Genomic DNA, 18,286 nt, shown 5'->3' on the forward strand with positions numbered 1-18,286 from the left:
TATGCAGCGATGTCTGAGGTGAAGGGTGTAGGGCAGATGTTGTTACCCTAGGGGCAGATGGCATTAACCCCTTGTATTCATTACGCCAGGGCATGGTTTAGCCTAAAACCACCTGAAGGTATACTGCTGGATTCTGGGCTAGGCACTGGGGCAATAAAGACTCCTAAGCCAAATTACTGACAATGATAGCTTTACTGAGGGTAGACAGTTGGTAAAGTCTATACAGTTCAGCCAGTGGCCAAGGAGGTGACCAGTGAGGCAGAGACATTAGGCACTGGAAAAACCCCTTCAGCTCTTAGGCCCCTGGAATACCACCACTTTTTTTAACCTAAAAAAGATATCAAAATTGTTCTCTAAGTCTACATATGACAAGTGTTTCATTTCAGTATATTTTTCATAGAGGCAGTGCTAGTGAATTGAAAAATGTTGGGACAGGCTTTTAAGTCAGATTGGTGGGGGTCCAACTCTTGGCAATTAAAGAGGCTGTGGCCCTGTGGCATCAGACAATTTGTACTGTTTTTAATGGATGTGCCTGTTACTGCAGCTCTTTGTAGCTTAGTTCCATTCAAGTCAATGAAACTGAGCTACAATATCAGGCATAGCTGTTAACAAAAGCAGAAAGCCATTAACTCTGCCTAGATTTACATTTAGTAATCTGAGATATAGCTCACACAGTGCAGGCAAATTGGCATACAAATGCTAACAGTTCCAGTGTATTGGGTAGCCTACTCAGTTATAGTCCAACAATAACATGTTTTGGGCTTCCTCTTCACCATATTAAGGACATGGGAAAGTAATCTGATAAAGGGGAAACCTGAATTGTGTTGTCATTGGACTATAGCTAAGTAAAATATCCAATTCACACAAACTGTTCCCGAATGCCCTTTTTGTGCCCTAAATTGTCTATATGTTGGATTACATAGAAAGCCTAGGTTTAGAAAACTCAATCCACTAGGGGTGGATGTCAGCAGATATAGCTCTCCATTCTGATGATAAAATTGAACATAAAAAAACTAAAGAAACATCCCTTTATGTGCAGGGACATCCTATAAGGATTGTAAACTGACATAGAGGTGTAAGCTCCCCATATTAAATGGCAATGATGAAACTACACTTTTTAGCAATTAAACGTATGGACCTGCTGCTACCAATCTTCTGGCTGCTAGAATTCTGGTTGAAAACTGAAAATCAAGATCTTCAGAAAGCTGGGTGTTTTCCACCGCAAAATGGGTATCTCTAGGCAAGCGTGGGTTTTGCAATATGAGCTTACTTATTCTCAAGTACATGGGCCCTGTATCCTTGGGAATGAATCACATAATATTACATCAACAGTCTGGCATATTAACCCCTTCATGACCCAGCCCATTTTCACCTTCATGACCTGGGCATTTTTTGAAAATCTGACCACTGTCACTTTAAACATTAATAACTTTGGAATGCTTTTACTTATCATTCTGATTCCGAGATTGTTTTTTCGTGACATATTCTACTTTATGTTATTGGTAAAATTTCACTGATATTTGCATCCTTTCTTGGTAAAAAATCTAAAAATTTGAAAGTCTCTGCTTGAGACATATTGATTCACATATACAATATGTCTACTTTGTGTTTGCATAAAAAAATTGACATGTTTTTACTTTTGGAGGGCACCAGAGGGCTTCAAAGTTCCGCAGCAATTTTCCAATTTTTCTCAAGATTTTCAAAATCGTAATTTTTCAGGGCCCAGTTCAGGTTGGAAGTGGATTTTAAGGGTCTTCATATTAGAAATACCCCATAAATGACCCCATTATAAAAACTGCACCCCCCAAAGTATTCAAAATGACATTCAGTAAGTGTTTTAACCCTTTAGGTGTTTCACAGGAATAGCAGCAAAGTGAAGGAGAAAATTCTAAATCTTCATTTTTTACACTCGCATTTTCTTGTAGACCCAATTTTTGAATTTTTACAAGGGGTAAAAGGAGAGAAATCACCCTAAAATTTGTAACCCAATTTCTCTCGAGTAAGGAAATACCTCATATGCGTATGTAAAGTGTTCGGCGGGCGCAGTAGAGGGCTCAGAAGGGAAGGAGCGACAATGGGATTTTGGAGAGTGAGTTTTTCTGAAAGGGTTTTTGGGGGGCATGTCCCATTTAGGAAGCCCCTATGGTGCCAGAACAGTGGACCCCCCCCCCACATGTGACCCCATTTTGGAAACTATACCCCTCATGGAATTTAATAAGGGGTGCAGTGAGCATTTACACCCCACTGGCGTTTGACAGATATTTGATACAGTGGACTGTGCAAATCAAAAATTTTATTTTTCATTTTCACAGACCACTGTTCCAAAAATCTGTCATACACCAGTGGGGTGTAAATGCTCACTGCACCCCTTATTACATGAGGGGTGTAGTTTCCAAAATGGGGTCACATATGGATATTTATTGTTTTGCGTTTGTCAGAACTGCTGTAACAATCAGCCACCCCTGTGCAAATCGCCTCAAATGTACATGGTGCACTGTCCCTTCTGGGCCTTGTTGTGCGCCCCCAGAGCACTTTGCACCCACATATTGGGTATCTCCGTACTCAGGAGAAATTGCATTACAAATTTAGAGGGTCTTTTTTCCCTTTTACCTCTTGTGAAAATGAAAAGTATAGGGCAACACCAGCATGTCAGTGTAAAAAATTTATTTTTTTACACTAACATGCTGGTGTAGACCCCAACTTCACCTTTTCATAAGGGCTTAAAGAAGAAAAAGCCCCCCCAAAATTTGTAAGGCAATTTCTCCCGAGTACGGCGATACCCCATATGTGTCCCAAAACTGTTGCCCTGAAATACGACAGGGCTCCAAAGTGAGAGAGCGCCATGCGCATTTGAGGCCTGAATTAGGGATTTGCATAGGGGTGGACATAGGGGTATTCTATGCCAATGATTCCCAAACAGGGTGCCTCCAGCTGTTTCAAAACTCCCAGCATGCCTGGACAGTCAATGGCTGTCCGGCAATACTGGGAGTTATTATTTTGCAACAGCTGGAGGCTCCGTTTTGGAAACAGTAGCGTACCAGACGTTTTTCATTTTTTGGGGGAGGGGGGCTGTGTACGGGTATGTGTATATGTAGTGTTTTTTACTTTTTATTTTAGGTTAGTGTTAGTGTAGTGTAGTGTTTTTAGGGTACAGTCACATGGGCAGAGGTTCACATCAAGTTTGCCGCTGGAAGTTTGAGCTGCAGCGCAAAATTTGCGCCATCTCAAACTTGCAGCACTCACTGTAAACCTCCGCCCATGTGAGTGTACCCTGTACATTCACATTGGGGGGAGGGGGCAAACATCCAGCTGTTGCAAACTCCGAGCATGCCCTTTGGCTGTCCGTGCATGCTGGGAGTTGTAGTTTTGCAACAGCTGGAGGAACACTGGTTTGGAAACACTAAGTTAAGTAATAAACTTTCAAGTGTTTTGCAACCAAACTTAGTGTTTCCAAACCAGTGTGCCTCCAGCTGTTGCAAAACTACAACTCCCAGCATGCATGGTCTGTCAGTGCATGCTGGGAGTTATAGTTTTGCAACAATTGCAACAGCTGGAGGCACTGAGGTAGGAAACGGACAATGTTTCCCAACTAGTGTGCCTCCAGTTGTTGCAAAACTACAACTCCCAGCATGCCCAGACTGCCCAGGCATGCTGGAAGTTGTAGTTCGGCAATATCTGAAGGATCAGATGTTGCCGAACTACAACTTCCAGCATGCTTGGGCAGTCTGGGCATGCTGGGAGTTGTAGTTTTGCAACATCTGGAGGTCCACAGTTTGGAGACCACTGTATAATGGTCTCCAATCTGTGCTCTTCCAGATGTTAGAGAACTACAACTCCCAGCATGGCTGGACAGACTGAGCATGCTGAGATTTGTAGTTTTGCAACATCTGGAAGAGCACAGATTGGAGACCATTATACAGTGGTCTCCAAACTGAGGACCTCCAGATGTTGCAAAACTACAACTCCCAGCATGCCCAGAAAGCCAAAGGCTGTCTGGGCATGCTGGGAGTTGCAGTTTTGAAACTCTCAGAGGCAGCAGTGAGATCGCTTTACGGCGATCTCACTGCTGTCAATGAAGATGCCGCACTGCTGCTGCAAACTCACCTCCAGGACGCAGCGCAGCCGGGACCGCATGGAGGACGCCGGGACCGCCGGGACCGCTCGGGACACCGCTCCGACGAGTAAGTGACGCCAGGGGACGGGTCAGGGACACTTAGCAGAGCGGTGTGTGTCCCGATCCCCGTGATCGGAACTCACACACCGCGCTGCTAAATATTTTCATAGCGAAACACTGCTATCAGCTAGTCAGATTTGACCAGCTGATAGCAGCGATCGCTGGGGGGGGGGGGTGGGGGATGAAACCCCCCGTGGTCGCACGGTAAGATGGCTGGCTATCAGTGATAGCCACCATCTTTCCGGGCGCTGTGGGATGCCGCGAGTAGCGGCAGTAATGTTCATGACGTACCTGTATGTCGTGGGTCAGGAACACCTTGCCACCCATGACGTACAGGTATGTCATAGGTCGGGAAGGGGTTAATACACTGTAGTTACTCTCCTGCAGCTTCTTTCAATGTTTCTGCCTATAGCAGGCAGTGGCAGCTCATAAATATGGCAGGTTACAGTTCATTCATATATTATCGGTAGAGCTATTGTGAATGCAACAAGCGAGACAGTGTTGCTGTCAGAGTCTCTATCAATACTTTATGCTGCCTTGAGATAGTGCAGTATTTAAACCTAGTGATAGATTCCCTTTATAAGGCCCAGCAATACAGCCTCAAGACTTATGTTTTGAGTGTTTAGCATACAGTACAGTGCTGAGTGTACACGCATGTGTACCTTGCTCTGCTTACCAATGTGCATCTGCGCATATAGCATACAAGGCAGGGTAGTGTGTGCATGTGTGTAGCATGCACTACAGAGCCCTAGTGCAGGGGTAGGTAACATGGGTGTGGCTTGCTGTGGGTGGGGTTTGTGGGGTGTGGTTTGTCACAGGGCGGGTTTTTTTTACAGAATTGTCCCTATATATTTTTGTCGCTATAAGCACCCCTGAAATTTTTCTAGAAAATGAAGTATATTGGAACTGTATTGGAACTAAACCAAAAAAAGGCAGGCAAAATAAGGAAATTGGACATTACGTCACACCAAACTCAAAAAATGGTCTGGACAAATTGGCACCCTTTCAAAATTGTGGAAAAATAAGATTGTTTCAAGCATGTGATGCTCCTTTAAACTCACCTGGGGCAAGTAACAGGTGTTGGCAATATAAAAATCACACCTGAAAGCAGATAAAAGGAGAGAAGTTCACTTAGTCTTTGCATTGTGTGTCTGTGTGTGCCACACTAAGCATGGACAACAGAAAGAGGAGAAGAGAACTGTCTGAGGACTTTAAAACCAAAATTGTGGAAAAATATCAACAATATCAAGGTTACAAGTCCATCTCCAGAGATCTAGATTTGCCTTTGTCTGCAGTGCGCAACATTATCAAGAAGTTTGCAACCCATGGCACTGTAGCTAATTTCCCTGGGCGTGGACAGAAGAGAGACATTTATGAAAGGTGTCAACACAGGATAGTCCAGATAGTGGATAAGCAGCTCCAAACAAGTTCCAAAGATATTCAAACTGTCCTGCAGGCTCAGAGAGCATAAGTGTGAGTGCGAACTATCCATCGACATTTAAATGAAATGAAACGCTATGGCAGGAGACCCAGGAGGACCAGACTGCTGACACAGAGACATAAAGCAAGACTACATTTTGCCAAAAAGGAACTTGAGTAAGCCAAAATCTTTCTGGGAAAACGTCTTGTGGACAGATGAGACCAAGATAGAGCTTTTTGGTAAAGCACATCATTCAACTGTTTACCAAAAAACGGAATGAGGCCAATAAAAAAAAACACAGTACCTACAGTGAAATATGGTGGAGGTTCAATTATGTTTTGGGGTTGTTTTGCTGCCTCTGGGTGCCTTGAATGTGTGCAAGGCATCATGAAATCTGAGGATTACCAAAGGATTTTGGGTCACACTGTACAGCCCAGTGTCAGAAAGCTGGGTTTGTGTCCGAGATGTTGAGTTTTCCAGCAGAACAATTATCCCAAACATATATCAGAAAGCACCCAGAAATGGATGGCAACAAAGCGCTGGAGAGTTCTCAAGTAGCAGCAATGACTCCAGATCTAAATTCCATTGAACACCTGTGGAGAGATCTTAAAATTGATGCCGGAAATAGGTGCCCTTCCAATAAGAGAGACCTGGAGCAGTTTGCAAAGGAAGAGTGGTCCAACATTCCGGCTGAGAGGTGTAAGAAGCTTATTTATGGTTATAGGAAGCGACTGATTTCAGTTATTTTTTCCAAAGGGTGTGCAACCAAATATTGAGTTAAGGGTGCCAATAATTTTGTCCAGCCCATTTTTTGAGTTTGGTGTGACATTATGTCCAATCAGCTTTTTTTCCTCAGTTTTTTTGGTTTAGTTTCAATACACACAAAGGGAATAAACATGTGTATAGCAAAACATGTCTTACTGCAATCCTTTTCTGTTAGAAAAACATCATTTTCTTTAAAGATTTCAGGGGTGCCAACATTTATGGCCATTACAGGTACATTAACTGACTCACAATTCACGTCTTTTACGGTCAATGTCATCCTCTTTCCTTCTGGCTCAGACCACCATGACGAGTTCTTCCAGCAAAAAAACATCACTGCAGCATCTGCAAGACAAACATTTTAGTCTCTGCATATTTCCAGTGCAGTCCCCAGGAGTGCAAAATTCTGTGGAGTTTATTCCACTACAAACAGCGTTATAGAGCAAGCAACGTTTCAGCAACCTGTCTTCGTCTTTGTAAAGCATGAGAGGCAACTGAACACAGCCTGCTCTGTAACACAGTTTGAAATGGAATAAACTGCACTGAATTCTGCACTTTATACTTTGATGAGCTACAATTTTCCTTGGATATAAGTTGGTAGGTAGATAGCTATGCAGGTAGGTAAGTAGATATAGAGGTGAGTTTATAGGTAGGTAGCAAGGTAGGTAAATGGGTAGCTATATGTAGGTAGGTACCTAGGTAGATAGGTAGGTAGCAAGTAGGTAGCTAGATAATTAGGTTGCTATGTGGGTAAGTAGCTATATAGGTAGGTAGCCAGGGGGCTAAATAGGTGGGTATGTAGCCAGGAAAGTAATAAGGTAGGTATCCAGGCAGGTAATTGTGTAGGTAGCCAGGTAGGGAAGTAGCCAGTGCTACTTCACATCCAAATAATCACCCCCTCCCTGTCACCTGCATCCCCCTCTCCATCACCCCCTCTCCATCACCTGCACCCCCTTCTGCACCCCCTTCCCCCCTGTCACTTGCACCCCCCATCACTTGCAACCCCCATCAACATTTGCACCCCCCTTCCCCCATCATAAATTGCACCCTTCCTTTCCCCATCATCACTTGCACCCTCCCATCATCACTTGCACTCCCCTTCCCCTCATTATCACTTGCACCCAATCATCACTTGTACCCCCCATTATGACTTGCACCCCCATCATCACTTGCACCCCCTTCCCCCATTATCACTTGCACCGCCATCATCACTTGCACCCCTCTTCACCATCATCACTTGCACCCCATCATCACTTGCACACCCAATCACCACTCGCACCCCCATCATCACTTGCACCCCCCCTTCTCCATCATCATTTGCACCCCATTCCCCCATTATCACTTGCGCCCCCCTTCCCACTTCCCCCTCTGCTCTGCAGATTCCAGGATGACTTAAAAAAAATGTACTCACCAATATTGCAGGCAGGGATCTCCTGAGAAAGACAAGCTGACTGCGTTCTTCTCCCACTACAGTGCAGGTGCCGATGCGTACGGGCAGTGGTCACAGGTCTCCTCTCAGTGAAGCCGCAGGTCCTGCAGCTTAGACTGGGAGGAAGTTTTAACCGTGAGTGCATGTGTGCGAGCACCTCTCTCCGACCGGAGCCAGACGCACGTGCCACTCAAAAGCGAGTGGCACGAGTGACAGGGGTTGCCAACCCCTGCCCTAGTGTGTGCATTTCTAGCATGGCATGCAGTGCCAAGTGTAAGCAGAATACAGTTTTTTGGGCAAAGATTGTACATTTGTAGTATACACTGCACAGCCATGAGTGTGTATATTGCAATACATGTGCAGGTGTGTGTAGCATAAAGTGTACAGGTGTGTGTTTATGTGTGTTTAGAGAAGGCAGCGTGTATTCTTATTACCTGCTCATAAATAAAGCAGAATCTCCAAACTGCACAGCCCTGTGTCCTCCTATATATGTCACGAGTTATATGTCATCATTGAAAAGACCCTTTAGCTCCAGGACCTGACCTGCAGCTCTGCTACCTGACACAAGGGGCCCTGCCACTTCTGACTCCTCCTAAATTTGCATCCTGCCTGCCACTGAGGCCTTAGAGATCTGTCCACTCATGAATTGGAGCAGAGGGAAGAGAAGATGGCAGAAGAGGCAGCTTCCACTGAGTCATGGGGCAGCAGTCAACTGTATTGTAATAAGAAGGCCTGTAAGTCATCCTGAATTACAGGCCTGGTCGCGACTCTGATCTTTGCAACCCCTAGAGTTATAGCACCATACCTCTGTCTCAGAAGAGCCAAAGACATACTAGGAAATGTATCTAGCAGGACTGTATGTTAAACTACTTCATGGAAACCACATCAGAGTGGTGGAAAAAGGTGGCAAGGGGGAAATGTGGTAGACAATGTATATGTGCAAATAACTCTGCAAGGATGCTCTTATAGGTTCTTGCACAGTTTGCTGCAGGATGGAGAGAAAGAGCAGAGATGTGAAGAGAAAGAGAGGTAGGGCTGGGCTCGTAATCATCCTGCCTTCCCAATTACTGTGTACACAGTGCTCAATAAATTGCTCACCTTTCTGACAATCATGTGGTCACCGGGTGCTGGGTAGCTGCTGTGAGCGCCTGGGTATTAGCAGACCTAGATCAGCTCTGCAGTGAGTATAAGTACCTGTATCTGGGGATAATATGTCAGCTTAAGTTAGAATAGAAATGAGCAGTGAGAAAAGTATAATAAAGATCCTAAAATGTCCAGAAAAGGTTTATTAAGACCTTAAGAAATGGCATGCTACTGCCTCCAATGTATTTATTTATATAAAAAGAGAATGGTGCAGCACTCTAATATCAAAAATCAAATGTGGGTTTATTGGCTCATGTCACAGCAACATTTCAGTTCCTTTTTAGAAACATTTTCAAGCATGCTTGAAAATGTTTCCAGAGAGGAATTGAAATGTTGCTGAGCCAATGAACCCACGCTTGATCTTTGACATTAGAGTGCTGCACCATTCTCATTTTGTATTTGGATGGACCGTAATCAGGTTTGCTGGAACCATATATTTTTGAATCATTTAAGTAGTGCTGCATTACCTTAGCTGGAGATATATATATACATATATATATATATATATATATATATATATATATATATATATATATATATATTAATATATATATATATATATATATATATATATATATATATATATATATACATACATACACAGTACAGACCAAAGGTTTGGACACACCTTCTCATTCAGAGTTTTCTTAATTTTCATGACTATGAAAATTGTAGATTCACATTGAAGGCATTAAAACTATGAATTAACACATGTGGAATTATATACATAACAAAAAAGTGTGAAACAACTGAAAATATGTCATATTCTAGGTACTTCAAAGTAGCCACCTTTTGCTTTGATTACTGCTTTGCACACTCTTGGCATTCTCTTGTTTAGATTCAAGAGGTAGTCACCTGAAATGGTTTTCACTTCACAGGTGTGCTGGTGTGGAGGAGGAGGTGTGATATTGTGGGGGGGCTTTGCTGGTGACACTGTTGGGGATTTATTCAAAATTGAAGGCATACTGAACCAGCATGGCTACCACAGCATCTTGCAGCGGCATGCTATTCCATCCGGTTTGCGTTTAGTTGGACCATCATTTATTTTTAAACAGGACAATGACCCCAAACACACCTCCAGGCTGTGTAAGGGCTATTTGACCAAAAGGAGAGTGATGGGGTGCTGCGCCAGATGACCTGACCTCCACAGTCACCAGACCTGAACCCAATCAAGATGGTTTGGGGGAGCTGGACCGCAGAGTGAAGGCAAAAAGTTCCAACAAGTGCTAAGCATCTCTGGGAACTCCTTCAAGACTGGTGGAAGACCATTTCGGGTGACTACCTCTTGAAGCTCATCAAGAGAATGCCAAGAGTGTGCAAAGCAGTAATCAAAGCAAAGATGGCTTGAACCTAGAATATGACATATTTTCACACTTGTTTGTTATGTATATAATTCCACATGTGTTAATTCATAGTTTTGATGCCTTCAGTGTAAATCTGCAATTTTCATAGTCATGAAAATAAAGAAAACTCTGAATGAGAAGGTGTGTCCAAACTTTAGGTTTGTACTATATATATATATATATATATATATATATATATATATATATACACACATATACACTTTATTCTGTAGGAAAACTGTCAGCCTCTTCACCCACACTAAACCAAATACACTGGCTAATAGTGTGGGTAAACAGGAGTCCAATGAGGGGTCACTTACTTAACCCCTTAAGGACCATGGACGTACACGTACGTCTAAGCATCCTTGTAGTCCGTGGGAATTTCGGTCCCTGCCCCGCGCCGGGCGGGGACCGAACGGGGGTTACTGCTGATATCGATCAGCAGCCACCCTGCACAAATGCCCAGGGGGATAATCAGACCCCCCCATGTCGGCGATGGCAGAAAATCGCAAGTGAATTCACACTTGCGATTTACTGCAATTCCGGTGATGTGGGTCACGGGTGATACAGAGATACAACATACAATCACCTCCTGTATCTATGGGGAGGTGGCGATTTTGTCACCCCCCCGCAGGATCGCTGCTATTGGCTGGAAGATCGTCCAGCCAATAGCAGCCAGCAGGGGAGGGGAGGGGTTAACAGCATCCTCCTGCAGCTCCCGCGGCTGGCTGAGTTCAGTCAGCGGTCAGAGCTGCAGGAGGAAGCCAGGGACCCCCCCTCGGCCGAGATCGGAGCCCCCTCAGGAGATCAGAAGCCCCCATAGAACAGGGAAAGATTCCAGCCCAGGGAAAGGTAGGGAAAATAAAGTGAAAGTAAAAAAAAAAGTTAAAAAAAATAAAAATGTCCCTCCCCCTCCCTGACCCCCTAATAGGTCCCCAGGGGTCCTCCGCAGTTTTTTCAGTGTGACCCTGGTCCTATTAGGGGTTCAGGGCCCTGCGATTTCCCCCCCCCCCCCCTATTTTTTTTTTTTTTGCCGCAGCAGCTTCCCCCCCCCATATAACGGTGTGTGATTTTTAATCACACACCGTTATATAATACAGTCACACCAAACACACACTACACACTCCCCTGCCCCCCCCCCCCCACACACACCTCCTACACATTTCGGGGGGCATTTTCTCCTATTACCCCTTGTAAAAAAGTTAAATTTGGGGGGAAACCAGCATTTTAGCGAAAAAAATAAAATAATTTACACATCCAACTTTAATGAAAAGTCATCAAACATCTGTGGGGCGTATCTCTTGTTACGTTCCTTAAGTGGTGTAGTTTCCAAAATAGTATGCCATGTGGGGGGGGGGGGGTTTGCTGTCCTGGCACCATAGGGGCTTCCTAAATGTGACATGCCCCCAAAAACAATTTCCAAAATCCAAAAGGGACTCCTTTTCTGGGCCCTGTAGTGCGCCCGCAGAGCACTTGATGTCCACACATGGGGTATTTCCATACTTAGAAGAGATGCGATTACAAATTTTGGGGGACATTTTCTCCTATTACCCCTCTTATTACCCCTTCGTCAAACACCTGTGGGGCATTAAAGCTCACTGTATCCCTTGTTACGTTCCTTAAGGGGTGTAGTTTCCAAAATAGTATGCCATGTGGGGGGGGGGGGTTGCTGTCCTGGCACCATAGGGGCTTCCTAAATGTGACATGCCCCCCAAAATCCAAATGGGACTCCTTCTCTTCTGGGCCCTGTAGTGCGCTCGCAGTGCACTTGATGTCCACATGTGGGGTATTTCCATACTCAGAAGAGATGGGATTACAAATTTTGGGGGACATTTTCTCCTATTACCCCTTGTAAAAAAGTAAAATTTGGGGGAAAACCAGCATTTTAGTGAAAAAAAAATTAATTTACGCATCCAACTTTAACGAAAAGTCGTCAAACACCTGTGGGGTCGTTAAAGCTCACTGTACCCTTTGTTACGTTCCTTAAGGGGTGTAGTTTCCAAAATAGTATGCCATGTGGGGGGGGGGGTTGCTGTCCTGGCACCATAGGGGCTTCCTAAATGTGACATGCCCCCCAAAAACAATTTCAGAAAAATTTGCTTTCCAAAATCCAAATGTGACTCCTTCTCTTCTGGGCCCTGTAGTGCACCCGCAGTGCACTTGACGTCCACACATGGGGTATTTCCATACTCAGAAGAGATGGGGTTACAAATTTTGGGAGGGAATTTTCTCCTATTACCCCTTGTAAAAATGTAAAATTTGGGGGAAAACCAGCATTTTAGTGAAAAATAAAATAAAATTCATTTACACATCCAAATTTAACGAAAACCTGTGGGGTGTTAAGGCTCACTGGACCCCTTGCTACGTTCCTTAAGGTGTGTAGTTTCCAAAATAGTATGCCATCTGTGGAAGGTTTTTGCTCTCCTGGCACCATAGGGGCTTCCTAAATGTGACATGCCCCCCAAAAACCATTTCAGAAAAACTCACTCTCCAAAATCCCATTGTTGCTCCTTCCCTTCTGAGCCCTCTAGTGCACCCGCCGAACACTTGACATACACATACGAGGTATTTCCTTACTCGAGAAAAATTGGGTTACAAATTTTGAGACAATTTTTTCCTTTTCCCCCTTGTAAAAATTCAAAAACTGGGTCTACAAGAACATGCGATTTTGAATTTTCTTCTTCACTTTGCTGCTATTCCTGTGAAACACCTATAGGGTCAACACACTTTCTGAATGTCATTTTGAATACTTTGAGGGGTGCAGTTATTATAATGGGGTCATTTATGGGGTATTTCTAATATTAACCTCTTCAGGACACAGGGCGTATGAATGCGCCCTGCATTCCGAGTCCTTAAGGACCGAGGGCGTATCCATATGCCCGTGGGTAATCCGGTCCCCACCACTAGCCGGTTGGGGACCGGAGCCGGATGCCTGCTGAAATCATTCAGCAGGCACCCTGGCACATCGCCCAGGGGGGTCCTGAGACCCCCCCCCATGTCGGCGATTGGAGAAAATTGCATGTCAATTCAGACATGCGATTTTCTCCAATTCCGGGCTGATCGGGTCTCTGGTGACCCGATCACCCGGAAAATAGGGCTGATCGGAGTTGTCAGCAACAGCCCCGATCAGCCTAAAGGATAGGAGTGAGGTTGCAAAGCTGCAATCTACTCCTATCCCCTGGCATTAGTCAGAACGGAGCTCTGACCAATGGCAGCGCAGGACAGGGGGTTGCCTGGGGTTCTGCCCGCCCCTGGATGTCGAGGGGCTCTGGGAAGAAGATGGAGGCCGTACCTGCAGGAGAAGATGCCTGGGGACCTGGGATCTTCGCTGGAGCCTGCAGGATCCTGATCAGGTAGGGAATCGACAGTGGGGGGGGGGGGGGGGAATTGAAGGTGAAAGTAAATCGATCTTTACTGTGGCAACCACTAGGGGGCCAAACTGCAACTCCCAGCATGCCCAGAGAGCCAAATGCTGTCTGGGCATACTGGGAGTTGTAGTTTTGCAACATCTGGAGGGTCACAGTTTGGAGACTACTGTTACAGTGGTGTCCAAACAGTAGTCCTCCAGATGTTGCCAGACTACAACTCTCAGCATGCCTCGACTGCCCAGGCATGCTGGGAGTTGTAGTTCTGTAACATCTGTCCCTTCAGATTTAGCAATTTTCATGACATTTTTGAAAATTGCTGCTCTACTTTGAAGCCCTCTAATTTTTTCAAAAAGCAAAAGTATGTCCATTTTATGATGCCAACATAAAGTGGACATATTGTGTTTGTGAAGAAAAATACAATTTATTTGGAATATCCATTTTCCTTACAAGCAGAGAGCGTCAAAGTTAGAAAAATGCTAAATTTTCAAAATTTTCATGAAATTTTGGGATTTTTCACCAAAAAAGGACGCAATTAACGCCGAAAATTTACCACCAAAATAAAGTAGAATATGTCACGAAAAAACAATCTCAGAATCAGAATATTCGGTAAAAGCGTTTTCGTGTTATTAATTTGTAAAGTGACGGTGGTCAGAATTGCGAGAAAGGGCTGTGTCCTTAAGGGGTTAAGGCCCCTCAAATCCACTTCAAACCTGAACTGGTCCCTGAAAAATTCAGATTTTGAAAATTTTGTGAAAAATTGGAAAATTGCTGCTATACTTTGAAGCCCTCTGATGTCTTCCAAAATTAAAAACATGTCAACTTTATGATGCAAACATAAAGTAGACATATTGTGTTTGTGAATCAAAATATAATTTATTTGGAATATCTATTTTCCTTACAAGCATAGAGCTTCAAAGTTAGAAAAATGCTAAATTTTCAATTTTTTCATCGACTTTTGGAATTTTTCACCAAGAAAGGATGCAATTATCGACAAAATTTTACCACTATCATAAAGTAGAATATGTCACAAAAAAACTCTCGGAATCAGAATGAAAGGTAAAAGCTTCCCAGAGTTATTAATGCTTAAAGTGAAAGTGGTCAGATGTGCAAAAAACGCTCTGGTCCTACAGTGAAAAATGGCCTTGTCCTTAAAGGGTTAAATATGTCAAATTGTTCCTGAAATATATATCCCCCATTAGATTCTCTGCTGAATTCACTGATTTTGCGTGCAGGGGACGGGGTTTCGCCATCTCAATTTACATATTAATTGTCTGCGACTCCACTTTACAAGGATGTCTTCTGGGGGACATATCTCAGGACCTGCTGGACATACTTGAATAAGAGACCCCTTGTAGGACTCCTGTTCACCCACAATATTACCCAGTATATTGGGTTTTCTGTGGATGAATAGGCTGACAGGTTTCCTTTAATTATCTAAAAAAAAATACTTTAATAAAATGACATAAAGAAAAAGCCAGAAAAAAATTATGAAGCAATTATTTGTATATGGGATTACTTTATGGCTTTCAAATCCACATGTACTAAAACAGCTAAAACGTATCTAGTCAGGAAGAGGGGTGAATGGCATGGTCCTGAACTGGTTAATTATGCTGTTCTTTTTAGGAAAAACTTGCTGGAGTGGTTCTTTAATGATGGTGTATGTCTGCCAATCTCTAGCAGCTTGTGTCTGCTCCACCATATGAGTTTACCTACCATGCTAATGGCTCTAATTAGATTTTTATCTTTCTTTTATGGCTGTAAGGAATAATTGCAACATCTATTGCCTTCTCCATTTTTTTTTAATACAAAATATGCGTCTTTAACTACGTTTTTATAACAATTTCTATGTATTGTCATATTGATATACAGTATATGACAGTGACTATAAAAATAAAATAATTTGCACTTTTTTGTAGCAAATTGTCATTAGACTGAATTACAATTAAATTATTACTAATATTGAACTGACAATTACAGCTTGAAATTAATGATTTTCAAATGTATTATTCATATAGGACACTAAAGCCCAATTTTGGCAGCCAATTCTCTAGTGTTTTCATGGCAACCACTATTAGCCCATTCTTGTTATCGTTATCTAAATGCTAATTGGTTACTAGAGAAACCACTGTTACTGTGTTAGCACAGCTAATAAGTCTTTTATTCTGTTTAATACAATAACTTTGAATTCTGGGAACAAATATCAACAAATGATTTGTTAAGAAATACATTTGGTAAGACTGTTGCTTTAGAAAATGTATGTGGGGATTTGTCAAGAAAATTCATAGAGCATCCACTATATTGAGATAAGGGGGTGAACTATACTACATTGAGATAAGAGGGTACATAGTTACATAGTTAGTAGGGTCGAAAAAAGACATATGTCCATCAAGATCAACCAGGGAATTGAAGGGGTAGGGTGAACTATATATAATACTATGCCCTAAATTATAGGAGAGAAAATCAAAGTGAATATTTGTGGTTAAAGGGGTGGTTCACTGCTGAAAAACATATCCCCTATGCTAAGGATAGGGGATACGTTTCAGATCGCGGGGGGTCCGACCTCTGCGGCCCCCCATGATCTCCTATATGGGGCCCCGGCTTGCTGGCCAGATAACGGGTGTCAACCACCTCAATACTGGGCTTTGGCAGAACCAGAGATTGACGAAGGCAGCGCTCCGGCTCTGCCATAGAGTTGTATTCGTGTCAGCCGCCGCTTCGTGCAGTGGTCAACACGTCCCCTTCCCATAGGCAAGAAAGGATGTGGATGTGTAAAATGTATTGGAGATACAAACTGTTCTTGTTTATTGGGTTTTTGATTGTACCCGATCAGTATTGTTAAGTGACTGGAAGGCACTAATAATCAGTCACTATATGACAGCATTATTCCCTCATTGTATGTAAATTTTTTAAGTCATGGTAAACTAGTAATATTCATTTACTGTATTGCAGTGTTATGTCTGTCAATGTGTAGTGATATTATTCAGCCGTTGACTGTCAGTAATATTCTGTGGCAAGTAGATACTCACTGTATGTATCATTGTAAACCAATGTATGGCAATGATATTCAGTCATTATTAGTGTTGAGCGGCATAGGCCATACTCGACTATGCGAATATTCGCGAATATATGGACGAATTTTCATCATATATTCGCGAATATTCGCATAGTCGTAATATTCAGTTTTATTTTCGCATATGCGAAAATTCACGTATGCCAAAATTAACATATAAAAAATTTGCATAAACACAAATTCGCATATACGAAAATTAGCATATGCGAATTTTCGCATATGCGAAAATTCGCGCACCAGTCTCACACTGTAGTATTAGAGACTCCTTTACACCACACAAGCTGAAAGCAGAGAGGGATGATCACTGTGATGTGTACTGTGAAAAAAAACAAAAAACGAATATTCGTAATTACGAATATATGGCGCTATATTCGCGAATTCGCGAATATGCGATATTCGCGAATAAAATTCGCATTGCGAATATTCGCGAGCAACACTAGTCATTATATGGTAAATGTCTACTGATTTCTTTACTATTTGTATCGGCAACTATTGGGCTATAATAATGGCAGACAGTATCACAAGTCAAAAAATGTGCCCACTCTATCGCAGTAACTTAAATATACACTGATTAGCAAAAACATAAAAACAACTTGTTTGACATTGTGAAGTTTAATGTTGCAATGTTTCCTCTCACGACACTGAACACTACATCTATTGGTGCCACAAAAACAACTTTCAAAAGGCATGGACCCAACATAAGCAATGCACCACCACCCTGTAAATTGCCAGGTGGGGCCTCCATGGGTGAGCTAGCAAAATTATGCACAGTGAACATTAACATCAGTGGGAATGGGTCTTCTGCGAGACCTGTTCACACTGAGCAATTCCGGCAGCAGACAATTCCGCTGTACTGAAAATTTCTGTGTTTTGACATAGAATGTGATAGATGACTCAGCCCTTTTCAGTGCTGGACTAAGTCTGCTTTATTGGCTGACATGCACACACCCGCCCTCTACCATTGGTTCTTGGGGGGGTGTGCACATATCACGTGACCACCTATACTGTGTGTGTTACACAGTTCTCTTCAGTGTGTGTTAGGCTCGCACAGCAGGAGGATGTCTCCTTCTGTGACAGCACAAGCGCGGCGGCTGCCAGTTCATTCATTCCCCGCTATGGGAATCCTTCTGCGGTGGGAGCCTAACACACACTGAAGAGAACTGTGTTACACACACAGTATAGGTGGTCACATGACAGGCGCATGCTCGCCCCCCCCCCCCCCCCCCAAGAACCTATGGTAGAGGGCGGGTGTGCGCGTGTAAGCCAATAAAGACCGAAGAATTTCACCGGCGGCTGCCAGGCTGAATCTCAGCTCGCTAAATTCCCAGAGCGGAGATTGAACGATATTTATGCAGTGTCAACGTACCCTTAAACATGTTTTTCCAGAACATCCCACAGATGGGGAATTTGAAAGACAAGTCAACACCTTGAACTCTTTGTCATATACCTAAAAACAGTCCTGAACAATTTTTGCAGTGTGCTAGGGCACATTATTCTGATGAAAGAAGCCATTGCCATTAGGGAATACTGTTGCTAACAAAGGGTATATAAAACAATGTTTAAGTAGTTTGAATCTA

Source organism: Hyla sarda, chromosome 1, assembly GCF_029499605.1.
Source record: "Hyla sarda isolate aHylSar1 chromosome 1, aHylSar1.hap1, whole genome shotgun sequence".
NCBI classification, from domain to species: Eukaryota; Metazoa; Chordata; class Amphibia; order Anura; family Hylidae; genus Hyla; species Hyla sarda.